The following is an 18285-nucleotide window of genomic DNA, read 5'->3' on the forward strand; positions in this document are numbered from 1 at the left end:
CTGCCCAAGGCACAGGGGCCGGGCCCCCCACCGCCCAGGGCCTGTGGGCAGCCTGGCTGCCACCTGTCCCTGGCCTCCCCCCTCTCACTGGGTGCCAGCAGCCAAAGGGCCACACGAGTGGCCAGCACTGCCCCTTCGCTGGGGCGCCACAGCGCGACGCGGGCTGCCGCCGCCTCGCCACACCCTTCCCCCAGGAACCGCGCCTCCCTCAGGCTCCCTAAGGCCCTGCCCACCCGCACCCCTCCCAGCTTCAGAAGAGTCCACCCCAACCCCGAGTCCGATTCCGCCCCCAGGCCCACCCTGGGGCTCTCCCTCTCACCCCGATGGGAAAACACCCTCGCTCCGGCCACCGACACTGCCTGCCCACGCAGGGAGAGACACACGCGGCCCAGAGTGCTCTGCAGGAGCCTCACCTCAGGACCGCTGACGTGCCCCTGGGGGCAAGGTCTCCGCCCCGAGAGCGGCTCCGCGGGCCCTGGACCCGGGGCGCCCATGGGCACACCTGCACTCCACCCCTGCTATCCCCAGCACGCTCTCAGGACCCCGGGCAAAACACAGACCCTTCTGCTGGACCCTCCGGGACCCCAAGGGCCCTGGAGCCTGGGCGAGACCCCGCAGGGCCGCACCTCGCCCTGACCGCCAATGGCCAGGGGCGTCCCCTGCCGCCAGGCTGTGGGCTCGGGTCGCTCGCCCTTCACCCTCCAGGCCCGCCACACCAGGCCCCCTGGCGCGCGGGACCTGGGTCCCTCAGGCAGGTCTCCCCGGGGCACTCTGGGGACACCGGAGGCCTGCCTGCCCCAAACCCCGCCCCACGGCTGCCGCCTGTCCACCGGACACAACGCAACCCGCACAGACCGCCTGCCGCCGGGCGCCCGGAGCCTGCCACCAGTTGGGCGCTCGGGCCCCACGCAAGGCACACGCCACAGCCCCGCCGCCAGCACCGGAAGGCCCGCTGGGCCCCATGGCACCCTCTCCTTTGCGTGGCACACCCATGCACACCCAGGCCTCCCTAACTCCAGCACCAGCATCTCCACGGGAGACGCACCAGACCCTGGGCCCAGCGGGACCCTCGCACCGAAACTCACGCCCCTTCCGCCGCCACCTGCCCCCTTTCCTCCACAGCAGACTCCCTCCTTGCCACCAGCTCCCGCCCGGCACCAGCTCGGCTGGGCTCCAGTCCGCAGGCGTGGCTAGCTCTGCTGGGTATCAACCTCACACTGCCTCCCACTGCGCAACTCCCTGTCCTCCCTCCCCGGGAACACGGCCTCAGCCAGGGCAGGGGCGCCGCACGGCCTCAATGCCCAGCCCCGTGTGTGGACACCTTAGCGGCCCCGGGAGCTGGCCGCCGGCTCACACTTCTATGCCCCGCCGGCACCCATGACCGGCCAGGGCACAGGCACCCAGCTCCCATTCACGTGCCCGGGACCCCTCTGTCCTGCCTTCCACGCGCCGCCCAAATCTCTGAGGATATCCCACATCATAGCCCAGGCCGCCCTGAAGGCACTGCCGCCCCGGGCACCCAACACTCCCCCTCACGGTGCTCTGCGCACACTGGCCCAGGACCTCTGGCCCTCCTGCACTTCTCTCGACCCCAGTCCGCGGCGGACTCGGCCCCGCCCAGGACCACCTGGCGCCCACCGCCTCCACGTCTCTGGGAAATGCCGCAGGGGCTCCAGGGTTCTCGATGACCACCAAGGACTCTGCGAGGGAAAGGCACTGGCAGCCCCGCCGACCCCGTGAAGGCCCAGGCCAAGGCGTCCGACCCCGCCCAAACGGCCATCTCGGCAAGGCCCCCCGGCCTGCCTCCTCTCTCCCCACCAGAACCTGGGTCGGCAGTCCCGCCGAGGCCAAGGCCCCCGCTGCTCACCCGCAACCTACAGACACCCTCTGCGCCCGACACCGCGGGCAGGACCCCGCGGAGGCCTCAAGGAGGCAGCCGCAGGCCTGAGAGCCCAGCGGCGCTCACACACACCGCAGGCAGCCCACCCCACACTGGGCCTGCCACTCCCAAGGCTTTCCCGTCGGGCACCGTGGCCCCGGGGCCCCGGGGCTGCCCTCGAGGAGGCCAGCCCCAAGGCTCCTCTCCCCATGGCCCTCCGGGGCCACCGGAGGCCTGCCTGCCCCCACCTGCGCCCCAGGGCTGCACGCACCCAAGGGAGCCAAGGCAACGGGACCCTCCCCCGACGGCCCCTGTGGGAGCCACGTGCCGGACTTCAGTTTGGGATGAGGAGACGGTAGTGAGTTCTCACTCATTTTGTTCAGATTTTCCAAGGAATGCGTTTGTGGGTGTCATCATCGATCCGAGCACGGGCACACCCGCGGGACGGCCACCGCCACAGCCCCCACCGCCGGGACGGCCAGCCAGCTCCCTCCTGGCCGCGGCCCGCAGGCTCCCGAGCCCAACCGCGGGCAAGCAGGTCAGCTCCACCCCCGGGAGCAGAGGGTGCGGGTCCGGGCGCCACACACCGCCCCCCGGGGGCTACCTTGGCGCAGGCCACTGCCGCTTACCATCGCCTAACAGGTGGCCATCGATCCCGCCACCGGCCGCACGCCAACACGCCTCCCTCCGGCAGGAGGGACTGGCCTTCCCGGGGTCGCTCCCGACAGGCTCCGGCTTCCGCTCCCCGCGCTGGCCTCCGTCTCTCCGCCGTAGCAGCTGGGTGAGGGCGACAACGGACACGCGCAAGCACGCCTCAGCAAGGGGCCAGGCTGCCCAAGGCACAGGGGCCGGGCCCCCCACCGCCCAGGGCCTGTGGGCAGCCTGGCTGCCACCTGTCCCTGGCCTCCCCCCTCTCACTGGGTGCCAGCAGCCAAAGGGCCACACGAGTGGCCAGCACTGCCCCTTCGCTGGGGCGCCACAGCGCGACGCGGGCTGCCGCCGCCTCGCCACACCCTTCCCCCAGGAACCGCGCCTCCCTCAGGCTCCCTAAGGCCCTGCCCACCCGCACCCCTCCCAGCTTCAGAAGAGTCCACCCCAACCCCGAGTCCGATTCCGCCCCCAGGCCCACCCTGGGGCTCTCCCTCTCACCCCGATGGGAAAACACCCTCGCTCCGGCCACCGACACTGCCTGCCCACGCAGGGAGAGACACACGCGGCCCAGAGTGCTCTGCAGGAGCCTCACCTCAGGACCGCTGACGTGCCCCTGGGGGCAAGGTCTCCGCCCCGAGAGCGGCTCCGCGGGCCCTGGACCCGGGGCGCCCATGGGCACACCTGCACTCCACCCCTGCTATCCCCAGCACGCTCTCAGGACCCCGGGCAAAACACAGACCCTTCTGCTGGACCCTCCGGGACCCCAAGGGCCCTGGAGCCTGGGCGAGACCCCGCAGGGCCGCACCTCGCCCTGACCGCCAATGGCCAGGGGCGTCCCCTGCCGCCAGGCTGTGGGCTCGGGTCGCTCGCCCTTCACCCTCCAGGCCCGCCACACCAGGCCCCCTGGCGCGCGGGACCTGGGTCCCTCAGGCAGGTCTCCCCGGGGCACTCTGGGGACACCGGAGGCCTGCCTGCCCCAAACCCCGCCCCACGGCTGCCGCCTGTCCACCGGACACAACGCAACCCGCACAGACCGCCTGCCGCCGGGCGCCCGGAGCCTGCCACCAGTTGGGCGCTCGGGCCCCACGCAAGGCACACGCCACAGCCCCGCTGCCAGCACCGGAAGGCCCGCCGGGCCCCATGGCACCCTCTCCTTTGCGTGGCACACCCATGCACACCCAGGCCTCCCTAACTCCAGCACCAGCATCTCCACGGGAGACGCACCAGACCCTGGGCCCAGCGGGACCCTCGCACCGAAACTCACGCCCCTTCCGCCGCCACCTGCCCCCTTTCCTCCACAGCAGACTCCCTCCTTGCCACCAGCTCCCGCCCGGCACCAGCTCGGCTGGGCTCCAGTCCGCAGGCGTGGCTAGCTCTGCTGGGTATCAACCTCACACTGCCTCCCACTGCGCAACTCCCTGTCCTCCCTCCCCGGGAACACGGCCTCAGCCAGGGCAGGGGCGCCGCACGGCCTCAATGCCCAGCCCCGTGTGTGGACACCTTAGCGGCCCCGGGAGCTGGCCGCGGGCTCACACTTCTATGCCCCGCCGGCACCCATGACCGGCCAGCGCACAGGCACCCAGCTCCCATTCACGTGCCCGGGACCCCTCCGTCCTGCCTTCCACGCGCCGCCCAAATCTCTGAGGATATCCCACATCATAGCCCAGGCCGCCCTGAAGGCACTGCCGCCCCGGGCACCCAACACTCCCCCTCACGGTGCTCTGCGCACACTGGCCCAGGACCTCTGGCCCTCCTGCACTTCTCTCGACCCCAGTCCGCGGCCGACTCGGCACCGCCCAGGACCACCTGTCACCCACCGCCTCCACGTCTCTGGGAAATGCCGCAGGGGCTCCAGGGTTCTCGATGACCACCAAGGACTCTGCGAGGGAAAGGCACTGGCAGCCCTGCCGACCCCGTGAAGGCCCAGGCCAAGGCGTCCGACCCCGCCCAAACGGCCATCTCGGCAAGGCCCCCCGGCCTGCCTCCTCTCTCCCCACCAGAACCTGGGTCGGCAGTCCCGCCGAGGCCAAGGCCCCCGCTGCTCACCCGCAACCTACAGACACCCTCTGCGCCCGACACCGCGGGCAGGACCCCGCGGAGGCCTCAAGGAGGCAGCCGCAGGCCTCAGAGCCCAGCGGCGCTCACACACACCGCAGGCAGCCCACCCCACACTGGCCTGCCACTCCCAAGGCTTTCCCGTCGGGCACCGGGGCCCCGGGGCCCCGGGGCTGCCCTCGAGGAGGCCAGCCCCAAGGCTCCTCTCCCCATGGCCCTCCGGGGCCACCGGAGGCCTGCCTGCCCCCACCTGCGCCCCAGGGCTGCACGCACCCAAGGGAGCCAAGGCAACGGGACCCTCCCCCGACGGCCCCTGTGGGAGCCACGTGCCGGACTTCAGTTTGGGATGGGGAGACGGTAGTGAGTTCTCACTCATTTTGTTCAGATTTTCCAAGGAATGCGTTTGTGGGTGTCATCATCGATCCGAGCACGGGCACACCCGCGGGACGGCCACCGCCACAGCCCCCACCGCCGGGACGGCCAGCCAGCTCCCTCCTGGCCGCGGCCCGCAGGCTCCCGAGCCCAACCGCGGGCAAGCAGGTCAGCTCCACCCCCGGGAGCAGAGGGTGCGGGTCCGGGCGCCACACACCGCCCCCCGGGGGCTACCTTGGCGCAGGCCACTGCCGCTTACCATCGCCTACCAGGTGGCCATCGATCCCGCCACCGGCCGCACGCCAACACGCCTCCCTCCGGCAGGAGGGACTGGCCTTCCCGGGGTCGCTCCCGACAGGCTCCGGCTTCCGCTCCCCGCGCTGGCCTCCGTCTCTCCGCCGCAGCAGCTGGGTGAGGGCGACAACGGACACGCGCAAGCACGCCTCAGCAAGGGGCCAGGCTGCCCAAGGCACAGGGGCCGGGCCCCCCACCGCCCAGGGCCTGTGGGCAGCCTGGCTGCCACCTGTCCCTGGCCTCCCCCCTCTCACTGGGTGCCAGCAGCCAAAGGGCCACACGAGTGGCCAGCACTGCCCCTTCGCTGGGGCGCCACAGCGCGACGCGGGCTGCCGCCGCCTCGCCACACCCTTCCCCCAGGAACCGCGCCTCCCTCAGGCTCCCTAAGGCCCTGCCCACCCGCACCCCTCCCAGCTTCAGAAGAGTCCACCCCAACCCCGAGTCCGATTCCGCCCCCAGGCCCACCCTGGGGCTCTCCCTCTCACCCCGATGGGAAAACACCCTCGCTCCGGCCACCGACACTGCCTGCCCACGCAGGGAGAGACACACGCGGCCCAGAGTGCTCTGCAGGAGCCTCACCTCAGGACCGCTGACGTGCCCCTGGGGGCAAGGTCTCCGCCCCGAGAGCGGCTCCGCGGGCCCTGGACCCGGGGCGCCCATGGGCACACCTGCACTCCACCCCTGCTATCCCCAGCACGCTCTCAGGACCCCGGGCAAAACACAGACCCTTCTGCTGGAACCTCCGGGACCCCAAGGGCCCTGGAGCCTGGGCGAGACCCCGCAGGGCCGCACCTCGCCCTGACCGCCAATGGCCAGGGGCGTCCCCTGCCGCCAGGCTGTGGGCTCGGGTCGCTCGCCCTTCACCCTCCAGGCCCGCCACACCAGGCCCCCTGGCGCGCGGGACCTGGGTCCCTCAGGCAGGTCTCCCCGGGGCACTCTGGGGACACCGGAGGCCTGCCTGCCCCAAACCCCGCCCCACGGCTGCCGCCTGTCCACCGGACACAACGCAACCCGCACAGACCGCCTGCCGCCGGGCGCGGGAGCCTGCCACCAGTTGGGCGCTCGGGCCCCACGCAAGGCACACGCCACAGCCCCGCCGCCAGCACCGGAAGGCCCGCCGGGCCCCATGGCACCCTCTCCTTTGCGTGGCACACCCATGCACACCCAGGCCTCCCTAACTCCAGCACCAGCATCTCCACGGGAGACGCACTAGACCCTGGGCCCAGCGGGACCCTCGCACCGAAACTCACGCCCTCACGCTCCTTCCGCCGCCACCTGCCCCCTTTCCTCCACAGCAGACTCCCTCCTTGCCACCAGCTCCCGCCCGGCACCAGCTCGGCTGGGCTCCAGTCCGCAGGCGTGGCTAGCTCTGCTGGGTATCAACCTCACACTGCCTCCCACTGCGCAACTCCCTGTCCTCCCTCCCCGGGAACACGGCCTCAGCCAGGGCAGGGGCGCCGCACGGCCTCAATGCCCAGCCCCGTGTGTGGACACCTTAGCGGCCCCGGGAGCTGGCCGCGGGCTCACACTTCTATGCCCCGCCGGCACCCATGACCGGCCAGGGCACAGGCACCCAGCTCCCATTCACGTGCCCGGGACCCCTCCGTCCTGCCTTCCACGCGCCGCCCAAATCTCTGAGGATATCCCACATCATAGCCCAGGCCGCCCTGAAGGCACTGCCGCCCCGGGCACCCAACACTCCCCCTCACGGTGCTCTGCGCACACTGGCCCAGGACCTCTGGCCCTCCTGCACTTCTCTCGACCCAAGTCCGAGGCGGACTCGGCCCCGCCCAGGACCACCTGGCGCCCACCGCCTCCACGTCTCTGGGAAATGCCGCAGGGGCTCCAGGGTTCTCGATGACCACCAAGGACTCTGCGAGGGAAAGGCACTGGCAGCCCCGCCGACCCCGTGAAGGCCCAGGCCAAGGCGTCCGACCCCGCCCAAACGGCCATCTCGGCAAGGCCCCCCGGCCTGCCTCCTCTCTCCCCACCAGAACCTGGGTCGGCAGTCCCGCTGAGGCCAAGGCCCCCGCTGCTCACCCGCAACCTACAGACACCCTCTGCGCCCGACACCGCGGGCAGGACCCCGCGGAGGCCTCAAGGAGGTAGCCGCAGGCCTGAGAGCCCAGCGGCGCTCACACACACCGCAGGCAGCCCACCCCACACTGGGCCTGCCACTCCCAAGGCTTTCCCGTCGGGCACCGGGGCCCCGGGGCCCCGGGGCTGCCCTCGAGGAGGCCAGCCCCAAGGCTCCTCTCCCCATGGCCCTCCGGGGCCACCGGAGGCCTGCCTGCCCCCACCTGCGCCCCAGGGCTGCACGCACCCAAGGGAGCCAAGGCAACGGGACCCTCCCCCGACGGCCCCTGTGGGAGCCACGTGCCGGACCTCAGTTTGCGATGAGGAGACGGTAGTGAGTTCTCACTCATTTTGTTCAGATTTTCCAAGGAATGCGTTTGTGGGTGTCATCATCGATCCGAGCACGGGCACACCCGCGGGACGGCCACCGCCACAGCCCCCACCGCCGGGACGGCCAGCCAGCTCCCTCCTGGCCGCGGCCCGCAGGCTCCCGAGCCCAACCGCGGGCAAGCAGGTCAGCTCCACCCCCGGGAGCAGAGGGTGCGGGTCCGGGCGCCACACACCGCCCCCCGGGGGCTACCTTGGCGCAGGCCACTGCCGCTTACCATCGCCTACCAGGTGGCCATCGATCCCGCCACCGGCCGCACGCCAACACGCCTCCCTCCGGCAGGAGGGACTGGCCTTCCCGGGGTCGCTCCCGACAGGCTCCGGCTTCCGCTCCCCGCGCTGGCCTCCGTCTCTCCGCCGCAGCAGCTGGGTGAGGGCGACAACGGACACGCGCAAGCACGCCTCAGCAAGGGGCCAGGCTGCCCAAGGCACAGGGGCCGGGCCCCCCACCGCCCAGGGCCTGTGGGCAGCCTGGCTGCCACCTGTCCCTGGCCTCCCCCCTCTCACTGGGTGCCAGCAGCCAAAGGGCCACACGAGTGGCCAGCACTGCCCCTTCGCTGGGGCGCCACAGCGCCACGCGGGCTGCCGCCGCCTCGCCACACCCTTCCCCCAGGAACCGCGCCTCCCTCAGGCTCCCTAAGGCCCTGCCCACCCGCACCCCTCCCAGCTTCAGAAGAGTCCACCCCAACCCCGAGTCCGATTCCGCCCCCAGGCCCACCCTGGGGCTCTCCCTCTCACCCCGATGGGAAAACACCCTCGCTCCGGCCACCGACACTGCCTGCCCACGCAGGGAGAGACACACGCGGCCCAGAGTGCTCTGCAGGAGCCTCACCTCAGGACCGCTGACGTGCCCCTGGGGGCAAGGTCTCCGCCCCGAGAGCGGCTCCGCGGGCCCTGGACCCGGGGCGCCCATGGGCACACCTGCACTCCACCCCTGCTATCCCCAGCACGCTCTCAGGACCCCGGGCAAAACACAGACCCTTCTGCTGGACCCTCCGGGACCCCAAGGGCCCTGGAGCCTGGGCGAGACCCCGCAGGGCCGCACCTCGCCCTGACCGCCAATGGCCAGGGGCGTCCCCTGCCGCCAGGCTGTGGGCTCGGGTCGCTCGCCCTTCACCCTCCAGGCCCGCCACACCAGGCCCCCTGGCGCGCGGGACCTGGGTCCCTCAGGCAGGTCTCCCCGGGGCACTCTGGGGACACCGGAGGCCTGCCTGCCCCAAACCCCGCCCCACGGCTGCCGCCTGTCCACCGGACACAACGCAACCCGCACAGACCGCCTGCCGCCGGGCGCCCGGAGCCTGCCACCAGTTGGGCGCTCGGGCCCCACGCAAGGCACACGCCACAGCCCCGCCGCCAGCACCGGAAGGCCCGCTGGGCCCCATGGCACCCTCTCCTTTGCGTGGCACACCCATGCACACCCAGGCCTCCCTAACTCCAGCACCAGCATCTCCACGGGAGACGCACCAGACCCTGGGCCCAGCGGGACCCTCGCACCGAAACTCACGCCCCTTCCGCCGCCACCTGCCCCCTTTCCTCCACAGCAGACTCCCTCCTTGCCACCAGCTCCCGCCCGGCACCAGCTCGGCTGGGCTCCAGTCCGCAGGCGTGGCTAGCTCTGCTGGGTATCAACCTCACACTGCCTCCCACTGCGCAACTCCCTGTCCTCCCTCCCCGGGAACACGGCCTCAGCCAGGGCAGGGGCGCCGCACGGCCTCAATGCCCAGCCCCGTGTGTGGACACCTTAGCGGCCCCGGGAGCTGGCCGCGGGCTCACACTTCTATGCCCCGCCGGCACCCATGACCGGCCAGGGCACAGGCACCCAGCTCCCATTCACGTGCCCGGGACCCCTCTGTCCTGCCTTCCACGCGCCGCCCAAATCTCTGAGGATATCCCACATCATAGCCCAGGCCGCCCTGAAGGCACTGCCGCCCCGGGCACCCAACACTCCCCCTCACGGTGCTCTGCGCACACTGGCCCAGGACCTCTGGCCCTCCTGCACTTCTCTCGACCCCAGTCCGAGGCGGACTCGGCCCCGCCCAGGACCACCTGGCGCCCACCGCCTCCACGTCTCTGGGAAATGCCGCAGGGGCTCCAGGGTTCTCGATGACCACCAAGGACTCTGCGAGGGAAAGGCACTGGCAGCCCCGCCGACCCCGTGAAGGCCCAGGCCAAGGCGTCCGACCCCGCCCAAACGGCCATCTCGGCAAGGCCCCCCGGCCTGCCTCCTCTCTCCCCACCAGAACCTGGGTCGGCAGTCCCGCCGAGGCCAAGGCCCCCGCTGCTCACCCGCAACCTACAGACACCCTCTGCGCCCGACACCGCGGGCAGGACCCCGCGGAGGCCTCAAGGAGGCAGCCGCAGGCCTCAGAGCCCAGCGGCGCTCACACACACCGCAGGCAGCCCACCCCACACTGGGCCTGCCACTCCCAAGGCTTTCCCGCCGGGCACCGTGGCCCCGGGGCACCGGGGCTGCCCTCGAGGAGGCCAGCCCCAAGGCTCCTCTCCCCATGGCCCTCCGGGGCCACCGGAGGCCTGCCTGCCCCCACCTGCGCCCCAGGGCTGCACGCACCCAAGGGAGCCAAGGCAACGGGACCCTCCCCCGACGGCCCCTGTGGGAGCCACGTGCCGGACTTCAGTTTGGGATGAGGAGACGGTAGTGAGTTCTCACTCATTTTGTTCAGATTTTCCAAGGAATGCGTTTGTGGGTGTCATCATCGATCCGAGCACGGGCACACCCGCGGGACGGCCACCGCCACAGCCCCCACCGCCGGGACGGCCAGCCAGCTCCCTCCTGGCCGCGGCCCGCAGGCTCCCGAGCCCAACCGCGGGCAAGCAGGTCAGCTCCACCCCCGGGAGCAGAGGGTGCGGGTCCGGGCGCCACACACCGCCCCCCGGGGGCTACCTTGGCGCAGGCCACTGCCGCTTACCATCGCCTAACAGGTGGCCATCGATCCCGCCACCGGCCGCACGCCAACACGCCTCCCTCCGGCAGGAGGGACTGGCCTATCCGGGGTCGCTCCCGACAGGCTCCGGCTTCCGCTCCCCGCGCTGGCCTCCGTCTCTCCGCCGTAGCAGCTGGGTGAGGGCGACAACGGACACGCGCAAGCACGCCTCAGCAAGGGGCCAGGCTGCCCAAGGCACAGGGGCCGGGCCCCCCACCGCCCAGGGCCTGTGGGCAGCCTGGCTGCCACCTGTCCCTGGCCTCCCCCCTCTCACTGGGTGCCAGCAGCCAAAGGGCCACACGAGTGGCCAGCACTGCCCCTTCGCTGGGGCGCCACAGCGCGACGCGGGCTGCCGCCGCCTCGCCACACCCTTCCCCCAGGAACCGCGCCTCCCTCAGGCTCCCTAAGGCCCTGCCCACCCGCACCCCTCCCAGCTTCAGAAGAGTCCACCCCAACCCCGAGTCCGATTCCGCCCCCAGGCCCACCCTGGGGCTCTCCCTCTCACCCCGATGGGAAAACACCCTCGCTCCGGCCACCGACACTGCCTGCCCACGCAGGGAGAGACACACGCGGCCCAGAGTGCTCTGCAGGAGCCTCACCTCAGGACCGCTGACGTGCCCCTGGGGGCAAGGTCTCCGCCCCGAGAGCGGCTCCGCGGGCCCTGGACCCGGGGCGCCCATGGGCACACCTGCACTCCACCCCTGCTATCCCCAGCACGCTCTCAGGACCCCGGGCAAAACACAGACCCTTCTGCTGGACCCTCCGGGACCCCAAGGGCCCTGGAGCCTGGGCGAGACCCCGCAGGGCCGCACCTCGCCCTGACCGCCAATGGCCAGGGGCGTCCCCTGCCGCCAGGCTGTGGGCTCGGGTCGCTCGCCCTTCACCCTCCAGGCCCGCCACACCAGGCCCCCTGGCGCGCGGGACCTGGGTCCCTCAGGCAGGTCTCCCCGGGGCACTCTGGGGACACCGGAGGCCTGCCTGCCCCAAACCCCGCCCCACGGCTGCCGCCTGTCCACCGGACACAACGCAACCCGCACAGACCGCCTGCCGCCGGGCGCCCGGAGCCTGCCACCAGTTGGGCGCTCGGGCCCCACGCAAGGCACACGCCACAGCCCCGCCGCCAGCACCGGAAGGCCCGCCGGGCCCCATGGCACCCTCTCCTTTGCGTGGCACACCCATGCACACCCAGGCCTCCCTAACTCCAGCACCAGCATCTCCACGGGAGACGCACCAGACCCTGGGCCCAGCGGGACCCTCGCACCGAAACTCACGCCCCTTCCGCCGCCACCTGCCCCCTTTCCTCCACAGCAGACTCCCTCCTTGCCACCAGCTCCCGCCCGGCACCAGCTCGGCTGGGCTCCAGTCCGCAGGCGTGGCTAGCTCTGCTGGGTATCAACCTCACACTGCCTCCCACTGCGCAACTCCCTGTCCTCCCTCCCCGGGAACACGGCCTCAGCCAGGGCAGGGGCGCCGCACGGCCTCAATGCCCAGCCCCGTGTGTGGACACCTTAGCGGCCCCGGGAGCTGGCCGCGGGCTCACACTTCTATGCCCCGCCGGCACCCATGACCGGCCAGGGCACAGGCACCCAGCTCCCATTCACGTGCCCGGGACCCCTCCGTCCTGCCTTCCACGCGCCGCCCAAATCTCTGAGGATATCCCACATCATAGCCCAGGCCGCCCTGAAGGCACTGCCGCCCCGGGCACCCAACACTCCCCCTCACGGTGCTCTGCGCACACTGGCCCAGGACCTCTGGCCCTCCTGCACTTCTCTCGACCCCAGTCCGCGGCCGACTCGGCACCGCCCAGGACCACCTGTCACCCACCGCCTCCACGTCTCTGGGAAATGCCGCAGGGACTCCAGGGTTCTCGATGACCACCAAGGACTCTGCGAGGGAAAGGCACTGGCAGCCCCGCCGACCCCGTGAAGGCCCAGGCCAAGGCGTCCGACCCCGCCCAAACGGCCATCTCGGCAAGGCCCCCCGGCCTGCCTCCTCTCTCCCCACCAGAACCTGGGTCGGCAGTCCCGCCGAGGCCAAGGCCCCCGCTGCTCACCCGCAACCTACAGACACCCTCTGCGCCCGACACCGCGGGCAGGACCCCGCGGAGGCCTCAAGGAGGCAGCCGCAGGCCTGAGAGCCCAGCGGCGCTCACACACACCGCAGGCAGCCCACCCCACACTGGGCCTGCCACTCCGAAGGCTTTCCCGTCGGGCACCGGGGCCCCGGGGCCCCGGGGCTGCCCTCGAGGAGGCCAGCCCCAAGGCTCCTCTCCCCATGGCCCTCCGGGGCCACCGGAGGCCTGCCTGCCCCCACCTGCGCCCCAGGGCTGCACGCACCCAAGGGAGCCAAGGCAACGGGACCCTCCCCCGACGGCCCCTGTGGGAGCCACGTGCCGGACCTCATTTTGCGATGAGGAGACGGTAGTGAGTTCTCACTCATTTTGTTCAGATTTTCCAAGGAATGCGTTTGTGGGTGTCATCATCGATCCGAGCACGGGCACACCCGCGGGATGGCCACCGCCACAGCCCCCACCGCCGGGACGGCCAGCCAGCTCCCTCCTGGCCGCGGCCCGCAGGCTCCTGAGCCCAACCGCGGGCAAGCAGGTCAGCTCCACCCCCGGGAGCAGAGGGTGCGGGTCCGGGCGCCACACACCGCCCCCCGGGGGCTACCTTGGCGCAGGCCACTGCCGCTTACCATCGCCTACCAGGTGGCCATCGATCCCGCCACCGGCCGCACGCCAACACGCCTCCCTCCGGCAGGAGGGACTGGCCTTCCCGGGGTCGCTCCCGACAGGCTCCGGCTTCCGCTCCCCGCGCTGGCCTCCGTCTCTCCGCCGCAGCAGCTGGGTGAGGGCGACAACGGACACGCGCAAGCACGCCTCAGCAAGGGGCCAGGCTGCCCAAGGCACAGGGGCCGGGCCCCCCACCGCCCAGGGCCTGTGGGCAGCCTGGCTGCCACCTGTCCCTGGCCTCCCCCCTCTCACTGGGTGCCAGCAGCCAAAGGGCCACACGAGTGGCCAGCACTGCCCCTTCGCTGGGGCGCCACAGCGCGACGCGGGCTGCCGCCGCCTCGCCACACCCTTCCCCCAGGAACCGCGCCTCCCTCAGGCTCCCTAAGGCCCTGCCCACCCGCACCCCTCCCAGCTTCAGAAGAGTCCACCCCAACCCCGAGTCCGATTCCGCCCCCAGGCCCACCCTGGGGCTCTCCCTCTCACCCCGATGGGAAAACACCCTCGCTCCGGCCACCGACACTGCCTGCCCACGCAGGGAGAGACACACGCGGCCCAGAGTGCTCTGCAGGAGCCTCACCTCAGGACCGCTGACGTGCCCCTGGGGGCAAGGTCTCCGCCCCGAGAGCGGCTCCGCGGGCCCTGGACCCGGGGCGCCCATGGGCACACCTGCACTCCACCCCTGCTATCCCCAGCACGCTCTCAGGACCCCGGGCAAAACACAGACCCTTCTGCTGGACCCTCCGGGACCCCAAGGGCCCTGGAGCCTGGGCGAGACCCCGCAGGGCCGCACCTCGCCCTGACCGCCAATGGCCAGGGGCGTCCCCTGCCGCCAGGCTGTGGGCTCGGGTCGCTCGCCCTTCACCCTCCAGGCCCGCCACACCAGGCCCCCTGGCGCGCGGGACCTGGGTCCCTCAGGCAGGTCTCCCCGGGGCACTCTGGGGACACCGGAGGCCTGCCTGCCCCAAACCCCGCCCCACGGCTGCCGCCTGTCCACCGGACACAACGCAACCCGCACAGACCGCCTGCCGCCGGGCGCCCGGAGCCTGCCACCAGTTGGGCGCTCGGGCCCCACGCAAGGCACACGCCACAGCCCCGCCGCCAGCACCGGAAGGCCCGCCGGGCCCCATGGCACCCTCTCCTTTGCGTGGCACACCCATGCACACCCAGGCCTCCCTACCTCCAGCACCAGCATCTCCACGGGAGACGCACTAGACCCTGGGCCCAGCGGGACCCTCGCACCGAAACTCACGCCCCTTCCGCCGCCACCTGCCCCCTTTCCTCCACAGCAGACTCCCTCCTTGCCACCAGCTCCCGCCCGGCACCAGCTCGGCTGGGCTCCAGTCCGCAGGCGTGGCTAGCTCTGCTGGGTATCAACCTCACACTGCCTCCCACTGCGCAACTCCCTGTCCTCCCTCCCCGGGAACACGGCCTCAGCCAGGGCAGGGGCGCCGCACGGCCTCAATGCCCAGCCCCGTGTGTGGACACCTTAGCGGCCCCGGGAGCTGGCCGCGGGCTCACACTTCTATGCCCCGCCGGCACCCATGACCGGCCAGGGCACAGGCACCCAGCTCCCATTCACGTGCCCGGGACCCCTCCGTCCTGCCTTCCACGCGCCGCCCAAATCTCTGAGGATATCCCACATCATAGCCCAGGCCGCCCTGAAGGCACTGCCGCCCCGGGCACCCAACACTCCCCCTCACGGTGCTCTGCGCACACTGGCCCAGGACCTCTGGCCCTCCTGCACTTCTCTCGACCCCAGTCCGCGGCCGACTCGGCACCGCCCAGGACCACCTGGCACCCACCGCCTCCACGTCTCTGGGAAATGCCGCAGGGGCTCCAGGGTTCTCGATGACCACCAAGGACTCTACGAGGGAAAGGCACTGGCAGCCCCGCCGACCCCGTGAAGGCCCAGGCCAAGGCGTCCGACCCCGCCCAAACGGCCATCTCGGCAAGGCCCCCCGGCCTGCCTCCTCTCTCCCCACCAGAACCTGGGTCGGCAGTCCCGCCGAGGCCAAGGCCCCCGCTGCTCACCCGCAACCTACAGACACCCTCTGCGCCCGACACCGCGGGCAGGACCCCGCGGAGGCCTCAAGGAGGCAGCCGCAGGCCTCAGAGCCCAGCGGCGCTCACACACACCGCAGGCAGCCCACCCCACACTGGGCCTGCCACTCCCAAGGCTTTGCCGCCCGGCACCGGGGGCCCCGGGGCCCCGGGGCTGCCCTCGAGGAGGCCAGCCCCAAGGCTCCTCTCCCCATGGCCCTCCGGGGCCACCGGAGGCCTGCCTGCCCCCACCTGCGCCCCAGGGCTGCACGCACCCAAGGGAGCCAAGGCAACGGGACCCTCCCCCGACGGCCCCTGTGGGAGCCACGTGCCGGACTTCAGTTTGGGATGGGGAGACGGTAGTGAGTTCTCACTCATTTTGTTCAGATTTTCCAAGGAATGCGTTTGTGGGTGTCATCATCGATCCGAGCAAGGGCACACCCGCGGGACAGCCACCGCCACAGCCCCCACCGCCGGGACGGCCAGCCAGCTCCCTCCTGGCCGCGGCCCGCAGGCTCCTGAGCCCAACCGCGGGCAAGCAGGTCAGCTCCACCCCCGGGAGCAGAGGGTGCGGGTCCGGGCGCCACACACCGCCCCCCGGGGGCTACCTTGGCGCAGGCCACTGCCGCTTACCATCGCCTACCAGGTGGCCATCGATCCCGCCACCGGCCGCACGCCAACACGCCTCCCTCCGGCAGGAGGGACTGGCCTTCCCGGGGTCGCTCCCGACAGGCTCCGGCTTCCGCTCCCCGCGCTGGCCTCCGTCTCTCCGCCGCAGCAGCTGGGTGAGGGCGACAACGGACACGCGCAAGCACGCCTCAGCAAGGGGCCAGGCTGCCCAAGGCACAGGGGCCGGGCCCCCCACCGCCCAGGGCCTGTGGGCAGCCTGGCTGCCACCTGTCCCTGGCCTCCCCCCTCTCACTGGGTGCCAGCAGCCAAAGGGCCACACGAGTGGCCAGCACTGCCCCGTCGCTGGGGCGCCACAGCGCCACGCGGGCTGCCGCCGCCTCGCCACACCCTTCCCCCAGGAACCGCGCCTCCCTCAGGCTCCCTAAGGCCCTGCCCACCCGCACCCCTCCCAGCTTCAGAAGAGTCCACCCCAACCCCGAGTCCGATTCCGCCCCCAGGCCCACCCTGGGGCTCTCCCTCTCACCCCGATGGGAAAACACCCTCGCTCCGGCCACCGACACTGCCTGCCCACGCAGGGAGAGACACACGCGGCCCAGAGTGCTCTGCAGGAGCCTCACCTCAGGACCGCTGACGTGCCCCTGGGGGCAAGGTCTCCGCCCCGAGAGCGGCTCCGCGGGCCCTGGACCCGGGGCGCCCATGGGCACACCTGCACTCCACCCCTGCTATCCCCAGCACGCTCTCAGGACCCCGGGCAAAACACAGACCCTTCTGCTGGACCCTCCGGGACCCCAAGGGCCCTGGAGCCTGTGCGAGACCCCGCAGGGCCGCACCTCGCCCTGACCGCCAATGGCCAGGGGCGTCCCCTGCCGCCAGGCTGTGGGCTCGGGTCGCTCGCCCTTCACCCTCCAGGCCCGCCACACCAGGCCCCCTGGCGCGCGGGACCTGGGTCCCTCAGGCAGGTCTCCCCGGGGCACTCTGGGGACACCGGAGGCCTGCCTGCCCCAAACCCCGCCCCACGGCTGCCGCCTGTCCACCGGACACAACGCAACCCGCACAGACCGCCTGCCGCCGGGCGCCCGGAGCCTGCCACCAGTTGGGCGCTCGGGCCCCACGCAAGGCACACGCCACAGCCCCGCCGCCAGCACCGGAAGGCCCGCCGGGCCCCATGGCACCCTCTCCTTTGCGTGGCACACCCATGCACACCCAGGCCTCCCTAACTCCAGCACCAGCATCTCCACGGGAGACGCACTAGACCCTGCGCCCAGCGGGACCCTCGCACCGAAACTCACGCCCTCACGCCCCTTCCGCCGCCACCTGCCCCCTTTCCTCCACAGCAGACTCCCTCCTTGCCACCAGCTCCCGCCCGGCACCAGCTCGGCTGGGCTCCAGTCCGCAGGCGTGGCTAGCTCTGCTGGGTATCAACCTCACACTGCCTCCCACTGCGCAACTCCCTGTCCTCCCTCCCCGGGAACACGGCCTCAGCCAGGGCAGGGGCGCCGCACGGCCTCAATGCCCAGCCCCGTGTGTGGACACCTTAGCGGCCCCGGGAGCTGGCCGCGGGCTCACACTTCTCTGCCCCGCCGGCACCCATGACCGGCCAGGGCACAGGAACCCAGCTCCCATTCACGTGCCCGGGACCCCTCCGTCCTGCCTTCCACGCGCCGCCCAAATCTCTGAGGATATCCCACATCATAGCCCAGGCCGCCCTGAAGGCACTGCCGCCCCGGGCACCCAACACTCCCCCTCACGGTGCTCTGCGCACACTGGCCCAGGACCTCTGGCCCTCCTGCACTTCTCTCGACCCCAGTCCGCGGCCGACTCGGCACCGCCCAGGACCACCTGGCACCCACCGCCTCCACGTCTCTGGGAAATGCCGCAGGGGCTCCAGGGTTCTCGATGACCACCAAGGACTCTGCGAGGGAAAGGCACTGGCAGCCCCGCCGACCCCGTGAAGGCCCAGGCCAAGGCGTCCGACCCCGCCCAAACGGCCATCTTGGCAAGGCCCCCCGGCCGGCCTCCTCTCTCCCCACCAGAACCTGGGTCGGCAGTCCCGCCGAGGCCAAGGCCCCCGCTGCTCACCCGCAACCTACAGACACCCTCTGCGCCCGACACCGCGGGCAGGACCCCGCGGAGGCCTCAAGGAGGCAGCCGCAGGCCTGAGAGCCCAGCGGCGCTCACACACACCGCAGGCAGCCCACCCCACACTGGGCCTGCCACTCCCAAGGCTT

General features: G+C 72.0%; 6 non-coding genes across 6 annotated transcripts; all 6 read right to left on the reverse strand.

Moving 5' to 3' along the window:
• Positions 1 to 2208: 2208 nt before the first annotated feature.
• LOC146406733 (small nucleolar RNA SNORD116) lies at positions 2209 to 2302 on the reverse strand. Its single transcript, XR_014834508.1, has one exon. It is a non-coding gene; the product is annotated as a small nucleolar RNA SNORD116 (small nucleolar RNA).
• Positions 2303 to 4916: 2614 nt separating this feature from the next.
• Positions 4917 to 5010, reverse strand: LOC146406734 (small nucleolar RNA SNORD116). The gene has a single exon (XR_014834491.1). It is a non-coding gene; the product is annotated as a small nucleolar RNA SNORD116 (small nucleolar RNA).
• Positions 5011 to 7632: 2622 nt separating this feature from the next.
• Positions 7633 to 7726, reverse strand: LOC146406735 (small nucleolar RNA SNORD116). The gene has a single exon (XR_014834119.1). It is a non-coding gene; the product is annotated as a small nucleolar RNA SNORD116 (small nucleolar RNA).
• Positions 7727 to 10341: 2615 nt separating this feature from the next.
• On the reverse strand, positions 10342 to 10435 carry LOC146406736 (small nucleolar RNA SNORD116). The gene has a single exon (XR_014834511.1). It is a non-coding gene; the product is annotated as a small nucleolar RNA SNORD116 (small nucleolar RNA).
• Positions 10436 to 13050: 2615 nt separating this feature from the next.
• LOC146406737 (small nucleolar RNA SNORD116) lies at positions 13051 to 13144 on the reverse strand. The gene has a single exon (XR_014834469.1). It is a non-coding gene; the product is annotated as a small nucleolar RNA SNORD116 (small nucleolar RNA).
• A 2616-nt stretch (positions 13145 to 15760) lies between these two features.
• LOC146406738 (small nucleolar RNA SNORD116) lies at positions 15761 to 15854 on the reverse strand. The gene has a single exon (XR_014834493.1). It is a non-coding gene; the product is annotated as a small nucleolar RNA SNORD116 (small nucleolar RNA).
• Between the last annotated feature and the right edge of the window lie 2431 nt (positions 15855 to 18285).

This window comes from Sus scrofa, chromosome 1 (assembly GCF_054392235.1).
Source record: "Sus scrofa isolate SSC_HxYL_T2T_F1_AM1 chromosome 1, Sscrofa_HxYL_maternal_Yorkshire_Landrace_v2.0, whole genome shotgun sequence".
NCBI classification, from domain to species: Eukaryota; Metazoa; Chordata; class Mammalia; order Artiodactyla; family Suidae; genus Sus; species Sus scrofa.